The following is a 12,597-nucleotide window of genomic DNA, read 5'->3' on the forward strand; positions in this document are numbered from 1 at the left end:
ACTCACACTCACACTCACACACACTCACACACACACTCACTCACACACACACACACACACACACACACACACACTCTAACTGTCCTGCCGGGCTCAGCTCCTCCCTCCCTCCCTCTCCTTTGATCCACAACCCTCTCGCAGAGAGCGCCTTACGGGCACAGCACTTTTTGCATCACCTCTCTGAAGGACACATCACTTCCCTGATATATTCCTGGTAGGCCTTTGCCATTTGTACATTTTCCCTAAGCCTCATCCCTCAGTTTGTGTTAACCCTTAATAAACCGGTTCATGCCTAAACTAAACATCGGTCTCAGCAGCGATCTGTGGGCGCGGTGGGGCTGTATCCAACCACCGCCCTAAAACAGGGTCCCGCAGCAGCCGCTCCTCTGTGAGAGGCAGCGCCGCGTGTGACCCTCGGTCTTATCCACAACCCCATCCAAACTGTGTAAGTGATTTGAGATTTAACCTCGCTTTCCTACTTACTTAACAATAATTTTCAGAAACACAATTTTCATATATGGGAAAACTAGAGAGTGAAAACAAGAAGAAAGTTCTCTCACTACAATATTCTTTTATTCACAATTCCCAAAAAAATCACTGTGAAAAGGCATTCATATGTAACTGAGCCAAGGCTACAGTCATGAATACTTCTTTTGAAAGGACCTTTTGATATCGGATTCACAATTCTCATCTCTCAGAACTGTACTTGTAAGAATTGCAATCCAGGATTACCTGGACGCTTCTCATTTGCCTAAGCACTGTGCTCACTGTACAGGAGTATGCCATACATGTACAGTAAGGCTTAATAATCACACATAACTAGCTCAATTTCAAGTATACATACAATCTATATATGTTTAGCACTGGTCCCGTTGTACTGTTGCAGCCACAGCTGGCTGCGGATTCTCCAACTTGAAAAAAATGTAGAGCTTGGACATCACTGGCACTTGCTTCAATACATGACTGCACACAAGCACCTGCACACCAGAGACAGTACAGTTAGAAGTGGAAAATGTATACAGAAAGTTAAAGACATTAAGGTATGAGAATCTCTGCCTTTAAATCCTGTGTCCTCCGCAGCTGGAAGTCTAGTTTGCATTAATTGTTTTCCACAATAATAAGATTGTTATTCTATTCCTTATAAAAGTTGTAGGGCTTACTCCAAAATTACATTTCTCCTGCATCTTATGTTGTTTTCTAGTTAAACTATCCCACTCTTCTCGAATAATTACCTGAGAGTAATGTACACAGAGCTTAAACAGAATTCATGTGGATTCCAGCTGAAGGACTGAATGTGCAGACACAGACTGACCCTATTTGAGGAGCTCACAATTAACCCCTGACATTTTAGAGAATATAGTGTTTACGAGAATACAATCTTTAATGGAACCACTGAGAGCCTCTTCCAGGGATGCTGGAAATCTACTGGAATTTGCAACCCATAACTGAATTTACAAAGGCAGTTGCATTGCTAATAAATCTCTTCTTACAAGCTAAAATCTTATTCTGTAAGAGGTGGTATTCACAGGCATACTTGGAATAGAAATTACCAAAAAAAGTGAGGCTCACGAAAGATAATGTTAGTAGTAGAGTAAATCTACTGAGAAAAGAGGACCAGGTAAAACCATTTCATAGGAAAAATTCACTGGACCCACTGCATAGATTCAGGCATTTATATAATAGTATATGAGAAAGAAAGGAAGCAGCAAAAATATGAACTACTGAGTTATTATTGTACATAAAGTGATTGAAACAGTGTGAAACCAAGCCTAGCTGAAACAGCAGAGTAAGCTCATTTTTCTAAAATCAAGAAACTTCTGAAAGATAAATATATCCTAATGCTGCAAAAGAGGTGATTCTTTGCAGTTTTGATTTATGAAAAAATAATGCGTCATATTTGTAATTAGGATACACAGCATGAGAGACATGGATTTGAATCCAAGGTGAAATGGATTCTGTGACATGCAGATTTAAATCAAGGAGGAAAAAATAAAAACCAACAACCAACCAACTTCAGACTGAAGTGCTGCAGCAGCAGCAGTATAGGACAAGATGAAGAACAGTAAAAGGAAAGATGGAATCCTACTAGTAAGAAGAATTAAGAGATAGCAGTAGAATAGAAAACTGTGATAAAATAAAAAAAAAATACAGACAAGTAAACAGATTCCCAAAAGACTGAAGAGCAAATATCTCAAAACTCCATTTTTCTAACTGTCTGTGGTTGTGCTCCTGTTCAGTAGTGGCCACAAGCAGAAGTTTCTGAAGTGGGAAGTTTTCTTATCAAGGTTTTTTTCAAACTGTTTCTACTATTGTACTGTGATAATGAAGCTTTCTTTTTTAAAAAAATAGGTGTGTTTTTTTCTCTCTCTCTTTTTGAGAGACAGGAAATTAAGCAGCAAAGCTGAATAGAATCGTTCCTCCCCATGTAAAATATCTGCCTATTTTCCCTAAGATTACTGTCAATACAAAAATAGAGCTGTGTCTTTTTCTTTTCTTCTCCCAAATCTTTTGGAAAGATGGATGAAAACCAAAATTCAACAGTTGTGAAATCCAAATGCTAGGAAATATGGACAATAACTAGTTATTCTTAGGTATAATGAGATACTGCGTGGTCACTGTGAATCAAAGCACCATATAACACGTTTTAGAATGAATAGAATAACAGTGTAGGAACAAAAGAATTTGAGTAGCTGCTAATTATTGTTCTGAAAGACATTGCTTGAGGCTCTCAAGGAGATGTTAAGTGCTATGACAGCAATTCAAAGATACATTCAGACTCCTATTCTGTGCTAAAAAAAAAATAAAATCATTATAGCAGATGTGAGAAGAAGTTTCAGCTAGTTCTAAGTAAATGGTTACAGGCTGAACTGTATAAGCAGTAACTTTTGGGTTTCTTAGGCAGTGTAGTTCCTGCTGCACCAGGTGGTATGATAAAATCAGATTACATGGGTACAAATCTCACACATAACTGGGTTCACAAGGTAGTCCCACATTTCCAAGAGGAATAGAGTACCTTTCCTCAATTCCTTTTTTCCCTCTCCACTTAACTTTACAGGGGCCTGGAGTTGCAGTTCATATGCTAAATTAGTCTGATTTAATACAAATGTAAAGATTTGTTTTGGTTGTAAGCTCTCTTCTCCACTGGGATGTTAAAAAATTCCCAGTGACCTGTGAGCAGCTACTTAATGTTTTCTTCAAACAAAGCTCTGGAAGACAAAAATGTAAGAACATTTAAAATTTTGACAAAATTGAAGCATGTAGAATTTCCTTCATTATGTTCTGAGTTTGAAACATACTGTTTCTTTCATATAGTGTCCCTTTTCCAAGCAAACAGAAAAGTTCAGTGAGCAAAGGAAATAATAATGAGTGGTTTCCCATATTAGGAATAATGTTTTAGATTGTATATGACTGTAAGTAGTTACCAAGCAAGGATTTTCTTGATGCTAGGCCATTCTCTGTGTCCTGCCCAGGTAGATTACTGCTGTTTATTGAAGTGAAGGTTTCAGTATGAGCTCAGCTTCATTAATCTCTTCTCTACCGGGCTGATTATAGTTATAAAGCCTGTAATTCTGAGTGACCTCTTGCCCTTGCTAATTTCAACCAGCATAGTGAATGATCTAAAAACTGTAAGATAGAAGATACCCAGAGATCCAGACAGAAAGAGAGAGCACAATTGCATAAACCTCATCTCTCTCTCCTTAGGGAGCCACATTAAAAAACACTTCTTGACCATGGGAATTTTAAGTGGAGGGATTTTTTTTTCTGGCAAACTGCTAGTTGTTTTTTGTTATTTTTATGGTCATAAGAAGGTTTGTCTATTACCATAGGAATACTCTAGTGAGAAAATTTTACTCACATGGATAAAACCATGTTGGACCAGAGTCTAAGAAAGCATGCCAATTCCTTTGGGCACACGAATATTATCAACATCAGCAACACTATCCTGAGGCTGAGTTTTTTGCTACTTAACATCCCTGAATGTGTTGTGAAACAGACTATCACACTAGGACTCTGCCCAGATGTTCAACATCATACAGATGGAGCCAGCAGCATTCACCGTGCACAAGTAGTTTATGCATACACAACTCTGACCTACTTGAATATTATTAATAAGCAAGCTAGAATCAATGATCTAATTGGTCAAAGGCACTAAAAACATGGCCACAAAATCACCTGGCTGTGTCTGTCTTCACACAAAATGTTTGTGAAGGTCTAATACAAATGTGGCTGTGATTAGCTTTCATTACATTCACATTGCTTTTGTGTTGTATATGGGAGAGAGCACCAGAACAGAAAGCTGTAAATAAGTTATTGCAATTTTGTTAAAAATACAGTGTAAACACTTAGCAAAATTAGTTGCATGACATCAAGAAATTTAACAATTGTATTCTTATATAAAATACTTCAAAGACACAGATTCCAACACATGACTAAAACGTTATATAGAAACAAACTAATTAACAATGTCAAGCCCATATATGAGCCTCTTTATAGTCTATATACATAGAATAATATTTTTATATTTCAAAGGATTATTTGACTATGAGTTACTACAAAGAGCCGTTCATCTTAGATTACAAAGTTTGAAGCTGGAGTTAAGGTTTTCAAAGCTAGTTTTTTGTTGCTTTTTTATTTTACCATATTCAGGTGCCACACTGCTAATTAAAACATCAAAATATTGACTTTTGAAAAATGTTAGTACTTTGAGGGTCCCTGACATTCTTTGCTGGTCAGTTGCTGGTAAAAATATTTTCGTGCAATTCCAAGCCAGGTGTTGACATGATTTCTTGAAACATTTTGAGATGAGTTTATATCATTCCTCTGCATCAGACTGAGGGAATAATTTTATCAGTTACAGCAGGGCACACAACTGATAAAAATTTTATCAACTGTTGAAGCTTTAAAATCCAGTTCCATTTTAGAAGAAGATTAGAGCAGTTGATGCCTCAAATTATATCAGTCAGTAGGATATAAAAGCAAGCCAATTAAAGTAAAAGAATGGAACTATTAGGTCATTTTTTTTTTCTAAAGGCAATTAACAAGTGTACAGATGTCTTTCATAGACATCTGCGAAGAGATGGGCCAGAATACAATTAGATATGTCTTTGAGCATGAAGTAGTCCTGAACTTTCAACAGATATTTGTGACTGAACTAATTAATGGATTAGTCTATTTGATATAATTTAATTTTGGAATCAAGGGAATAATAACAAGAAAAAAAAAAAAAAAGCACAAAGCAACAATGACAATCAGTGGAAGATTGGAGCAGTTTATTAGAGCCCTTATTTGGACTGAGACAATTGTTTGTCCCCTTCTTGTTTCTGAAATAGTGCCATTGTGATAAGTCAGCCCAATTTCACAAGAATCAAGGACAAAAAGATCAAATGAGAATAAAGTTAATAATATTTCAAAGTACTTGCATCTCTCTAAAATAAAACAGAAAAAAATATATCACATTTACTTTGATGATAGGCAGGCTAAAAAATGGAATTCAAACCAGAAGTTCTCCCTGTAGTGTTGCTCATACAGGAAAGATATCTGTTATGCTTTCAAAATTTTAACTATATTTTTTTAGACCAGATGACCCTTTTTAAGTATAATGTACAGCAGAAAATAAATACATATGTAAATATATATATAAATATATAAATAAATAAATATATATGTAAAAAACCCAAACAAACAAACGAACACATTAAACCCACCAAGACTGAAATGAAATTTGAAAAGAAAATAACAGTTCTTAAAAATTTCCAACTGAGATAAAGTACTTTAAATCCGTCTGGGACCTAGTACATGTGGATGAGCAAAGACTGAAGGGAGGAGAGTGTGGCAATGATTTGGACAAGATTTTTCAAGTGTTTTACAGTAGCTCTGAATTTACATTAAGAGTCCAGGATTAGGCATGGGAAATTGGTGCAAAGCAGTCAGGATCAAAGATGAATTTAGTTCTGCAATTCCAGTCAAATTCAAATTAATATTTAGCGTTAGGAAAAAAACAAAAAAAAAAAAAAAAAGAAAAGAAAAGTTGAAGTCTGTGGTCATACAAAATATGAAGTGTGTTGCTGTGCTAAAGAAGGAAAATAATTATTTCTGATTTTTCTAGCCCCCCCCCAACTTAAAAGTTAAAAGTACAGTATTCTTGTGTTAGACCAGCACCAGGAATCTGAGATATTGCTATGGTTACTATTCCTACAGACTGAGAAAAGGTGGAATTAGCTACTTTAAGCTGTATTTGGTTTTGTATATCTATTTCCAGTCTTTCAGTAAGCTAAACTAAGTAAGACACAAGAGAAATAGTGAGCAAGATGTTACCAAGTGGCAATGACTGAAATTGAAGAAAGAATAGGAAAATAAGAAAATGAACTTTTTTCTACAAGACCCATCTTTGGTATCCCACCTTTGGTAACAAATGTTGATTTCTTATAAATAACATTTTACTTTAATATTCTGTTTTATGATAAAATATAATGCATGCATTAAAGAAATCAGAAAAAATTCTATATTTGTAAAAAAACAAGGTTATTTTTTACCTAAGCATGTCAGATTCAGTAATAAAATCAATTTATAAAGATTTGAAGCGTACTTGTAATGTATTGATAAAAGTGATTTAATAGAAACAACAGAATTTTTGTATGTGACATTGCAATGTAGAAATATTTGCAGAAGTGCAAAATTTTAATATAAGAGCTAAGAGAGGAAGAATCACTGCACAGACTGTCAGTGTGACATGACTAAATAGTAATTAATCTGGAGACTACTGATAATTGGAAAGGCAATTACAGTAGAGAGTCCATATTAGAAAGCAGTAGAGTGCCATTCACTGGCTAAGTTGATAGTATTATTTATACAGTAATTTAGCATTGTTACATATTGAATAATATTATGAAGTATCTACTATACAAATTATTCAAGTAATTATTCTCCAGTCTGATTAAATAGCTTCCATTAAGTATCAATCAAAATAGAATTAGCTTCCTTCTATCTTGAAATATAGCTTTAAATCTATTATACTTTATTCCAGCTTTTAAGTTATGTCTGTATAATAAACTGTAACTGGAAAAAAAAAAAAAATCTTATTGGCATTACTGTTTAAAAAAAAGACGTTTACATATCCAAGAGTATTATCTGCTTTTTCACCCAGCAGTAAAGGATTTCAGGAGTCATTTGGTTTGATTTCCATAGGCAGTATAAACTGAAGGAGAACTGTAATTTGTTTAATCTATGAAACATTCTATGCAGATAAGGGGGTTGCAATGGTTGAAATGATCACTGGTGCATGGGTAGATACACAGACATGCCTACACACTCCTGGAGTATTTATAGTCATTGCTTTTCTATCTCTCTACAAACAAAGGCATGTCTTGGCAAGGAGACACACTCAAACAGGGATCACCTGTTTCGCTGTTCTGCAATTTTTTAGCCACTTACCGCTAGTAAGCAACAAACTATGAAGTCAACCGGTTTTCTAAGGCTATGATTTCTTTGCAATTAGTATTCTTTACTTCTTCACAAATTAACAACTTCATAACACTATTTTATGCTACTAACGCAATACCTAGTATAGAACGTTTTGGAACAGTGTCCCAGCAGACTGGCAGGATTTTATCCTTGTGTCTGCCTCCTCCCTTCCAGAAGAGCTCTTTAGTCTTATATAGTTCCCTGTCTTTGAAATGAGAGCTGATGAAGCACTTCTCTGACTCCTGAAAGTGTAATGAGCCTACACATCATTATTCCTGAAGAAGTGTCCTGTAATTCCTTCAGGAATTGCTTTGAATTATTTGGGGGTTTTCTGAAAAATCAGTGAGAAAGAGCTGCTACTACCATGCAGGTTTTTTTGACTTGCTGCTCAATGAAGTCCTCTTTTCACTGGATTTGATCCCAAATTATACAATGCATAATGCATAATTGCAAAGATATTTATAAAATGCCCAGATAGTCACACCTAAGTCAGTAGGGCTGACAGTTGGACTTGATGATCTTGAAGGTCTTTTCCAGCCTAAATGATTCCATGATTCTATGATATTGGAATATCAAATATACCACACGTCTTAGAAAATTACTTTACACTGAGAACTGTTACTATCACTAATGAGTAAGATAAGAATTTTAATAAGACATGATAAAACAATCCTGGGTGAAAATATTTTTGCATGTATATATAGCTACACACACACATAGAAAACATACACTTCTATATAGAAAATATACATATTTTTACTCCTCCCCCACTCCAACAAGGAAAAGATAACCGAACACTGGCAGCTTACATACTAAAACAAGTAAGGGAGACCAAAAAACCCAAACAAATAGGGTTGACAGCCTCTAAGAAAATCAAGGAAATGATAAATCCTTTTCCTAATGCACTGGGAGGAAAAAGCCTAGCAAAGAGCCAATAGATTATTGAAAGATAAAGAAAATTTTCTGAGGAGGTGAAGCTACAGCAGAAGACTAAGGGAAATATTTGTCTCCCTGTGTGCTGTGCTGAAGTTTGAAGAGGTTGCCATGCCAGAAGCTTTTACTTCCAGGTGAGGTGCTGAACTGATCTGTGTCAGATTGAAATGTAAGTAGAAAATCCTTTAAAGCAAATTTATGAAATGAACAGCAACAAATCACTAGAGCTAGAGGGTATTCTGTTCAGAGTTCTTGACTAGCTCAGAGAAGAAATAACTATTTGTGGAGTGTAAAATTCACACTAGAAATGCCTTATAGCAAAAGGATTGCAAAGTGAGCAGACATCCATCACCAAATGTGCTAAAATGTAATGCATACATGTGTAAAAGTTTAACCAGATTACTTATTTATTTAAAAACATAAAATAAAGGAAGGGGGAAAAAAAGCTTCAAGGTCTATCAAATACAAAGAATTCTTTGTTGATGGAGCCCTCTAGCCTGAGTTACCAGAGAGTGGAAAGTTCCACTACCTGCTTATAGAATTCTTCAAAACACATTGGTTATAGACTAGGGCAGTGATGGGACAGTAGGTCTTGTTCTGACCCAATGCACGTGGGCTTTGTTTTGGGTTTGTTTGTTCTTTTACTGTTTCAAGAACTTTTAATAGCTTAAAAAATTAGTCATAGAGTATTACTACAGACGCAGTATGTCTCTTTCTGTCAGATTAAGGTGTCCGAAATCAAACCTACCTTCTATCTACATGATCATTTGTAACAAAGTCACCTCTGGAATGACCCATACTGACAAGAGAATGAATAAGAAAGAAAAGCATTATATTGTGCTGTTCTTACTAACTGCAACTATAGCATGGTACTACTCATTTAATCTACCTTGTTATAAGCCACGTGCAATTCCTAATGTTGGGAATCTGTAATCATTTGCAGCTGAACTCCTACTAAAATGTTGAACTTTTCTCAGATCTTAAAAGACATTTGGAAGATTAATTTTCAAAAGTTGTATAATTATAATGGAGATAATTAACTAGAAACTCAAAGATGTACTGTAATTGAAGCCTGCAGCACTATCTTCCTTCTAACAGAAGGAAGCTGAAACGGTATAAAAACCTACTTCAGAAGCAAAGACTTGGAAGTAGTTATTTGTTGCCTAGAACAAATAATTGTATTTGAAACTCAATTTATTTTCACATTGTGCAGGCTTGGGGCAGCTTACCAATGCAGCTTTCTCTGAGTGTTCAGTACTGACCCTATGAGCTACAGTAATTCTCATGTAATACATAAAATGAAGACTAGAAGGCTAATAACATATCTCTGGACATTCATTTGAAACGTCTCTGCAGTCTCAAGTTGGAATTTACAATATGGAGTAATACCCAGGAAAAAGGGAAAGGAGGGGGTGGAAAGCCTAAGCTTCTTTGGCATCCATCCCTGAAGCCTGCATTTCACAAGAAGGAAATACATGTCAGTTACAGAATGTTCAGTAGACTTTTTTCTACCATGTAATCTTAAGCATGAGCTCTGTCTCTCTTTCCTCTATGTGCAGGTACATGGGGTACAGCCTAGGAAATGTTGAAAGAATGAAAAAGACCCCCAACATTAAACACACCCTCTGCCAAATTGATATAAATAATGTTCTTATGTAAGTATGTTTACTAAAATGTGTGGGCTTGAAGAAAATCAGGAGAGCAGGTTCCACTTATCTAATCCACACAGACTTTTATGAAACTTGATCACCATGTCCTGAGCTTAGATTTAAAGCTGAATAAAATTACATGGCCTTTGCTAGTCTTGAAATAGTTTTACAGAACTGGTCAGTGTCTTGCTATGAATAAGTTTGAGAACAGCAAACACACATATGCAATAAAATCACCTAAATTCAGCAGCATCATAATGTCCAATTATTTAATTAAATGATATCCCTTTTAAATAACACCTAGAGTTGGTTCAAATTGCAGTAAAATTGAAAAATAGCACAACTAACTAAAGAAGACAAAAAAGAGAGATGCAGCACATAGGTCTTTAAGGTTTAAATCTCGAGGTTTTCTTGGGGGGAGAAAAGCCCAGAGGAGAGATTGAGAGAAACTGAATTCACAGTACTCACAATTCGCTACTGATGAGGATTTCATCTTCTCAGGTGTATTTCTGATCTCCAACAAAGGAAGAGTTGTGTAATTAAAGGGCTGTCACCTCTTCCTTTCAAATGCAACATTAAAAATACCACACTAATTTTTTTCAGCAAATTAATCTGATATTTTATGTTGATTTTAATTTAAAAGATATATCTGAAGATAACAGAGGTTACACAAGCAGAGCCAGACCTGGAAAGGAGAATAAACAGAGGACAGCAAAGACAGAGAAGAAAGGACTAGGAGAAAGGACTAGGTTAACGAGTGTCCATAAAATTAATCTGCTCGGTAGAATGACATACAAAGATGAAAGTGTGGTATACAAAAAAGGAAAAAAAAAAGTAAATCCAAACTCTCATAAATGTCAATGGGAACTCTTCCCCTACCCTCCTTCAAAGAAAACAAAAAAGTACTTACCAGACAAAGTGAATTTGTGAAGGAAAGAAGGAAGATAATTAAAAAGGATTTAAAATACTTTTCTACTAGTGAGGATGTTAAGCAACATAGGAATATGATTTCTTTCAGGGAGAAAACAGCACTTTGGGGATATTGTAATAGTATATATAATGCATCAAACTTCTGTACCCACTTAGATGACTGGTTCTGTAAGTTTGAGATGCAAATCTAGAAGAACTTTAGAAAATGAGTGGAACTTCATTAGTGTGACACTTGTCAATTAGAGAGAAAGACATTAGCATTTGATTTCTAATTCCTGATGGATTGAACTCTGAACAAGAGCAGCATATCAGAACTTTTTTGCAGAATTTGACCTTGGGCTATTCAACATCTATGCTTATTCGTAATTTTCAGAAAACATAAATTAACCACTGAAAACAGGTTTTCTGCTCATTGTAATTTCAGCAAAGCTGGTCAGCAGCCTGTCAGCTCTCTCATGTAACCTTCCCCTTGTTAGAATTCTAATCTATCAAGGTAACTTCAAGGATAGTTTCAAGTTATTTTTTCCCAAGGTAGCATTATGTTGACACTTACAACAAAGCCTCAGCATTTTCAAATCATTCCCATCTCCTGCCGTGGACAGATGGCACAATAGTCAGAACCATATCCTTGCTCACAAAACTTAGAGGAATTTGAATTTGTTTAGGAAAAACAAAATTGATGCTATAAATATTTCTGAAGCAGCTTATAGTTTAATACTCTGGAAGTAAAGTAGCAGAAATACCCTTCTTGGTTTCTGGCACTACAATCAGCACATGACTGGATGTTAAAAGAAAACAAAATATTAGAAACACAACCATTTTTTGCCTGAACTTGAAAATTACAAATTCCTTTTCTTGACTGGCTGAGAGACACCCCAAACAATATCAATACTCTTCTCACTGCTGCTTAGTTGGAGTTTCTTAAAAGTTAATATGCAAACCGATTCATACTAGGGTGGGCTTTAACCTGCTTTTTCTTCCACTCCCTCTGGTCCCTCCATTAGGCAGAGCACAGCAATGTCTCTGCTTTCTAACTTCTGCTCTTCTACTCATTATAGCAACAAAGGGGCACAATGACACAGAATACTCACAAGTTTTCACTAAAAATACACATTAGGCTATCTCCTCAGCATTAGAAAGGAACCTTCCTCAGCCACTGTAGCGCAGTGGTAGTACAAGTCCTGCTCCTCACTGACCCTTTTAAGAGACTGTTGGAGCAGGAATCACACCTTAACAAAGCCTAAATTCAGGCTACCTAGAAGACTCCTGAGTGTTCTAAAAAAAAAATAAATAAAGTAACCTCTATGTTTCTCTGGCACCATAGAAACACAAATGTTCCGTCAAAAGGCAAAAGAACAATTTCTTAGCTTTCTGAGTGCAAGAGTAACTACTACTCCTACTTAGGAATCAAGAATCATAAAACTTCTCTCAGGTAAATTTACTGAAATATCTGAAAAGGAAAGCCTTGCTTCTAGAACTAGACATAGTACTTGCATTTAACTTTTTTACAGGAAAACATAAAGGAACAAACATCTAGATAGTAGACTTTTACACAACAGATTCCTGGGAAGAGGTCAGAGAATAGGGTGCTGAGTATGAGATGGTATCCAAAAAATAAGTTTCC

This window comes from Chaetura pelagica, unplaced genomic scaffold (genome assembly GCF_000747805.2).
Source record: "Chaetura pelagica isolate M959 unplaced genomic scaffold, ChaPel_1.0 scaffold109, whole genome shotgun sequence".
Lineage (NCBI taxonomy): Eukaryota > Metazoa > Chordata > Aves > Apodiformes > Apodidae > Chaetura > Chaetura pelagica.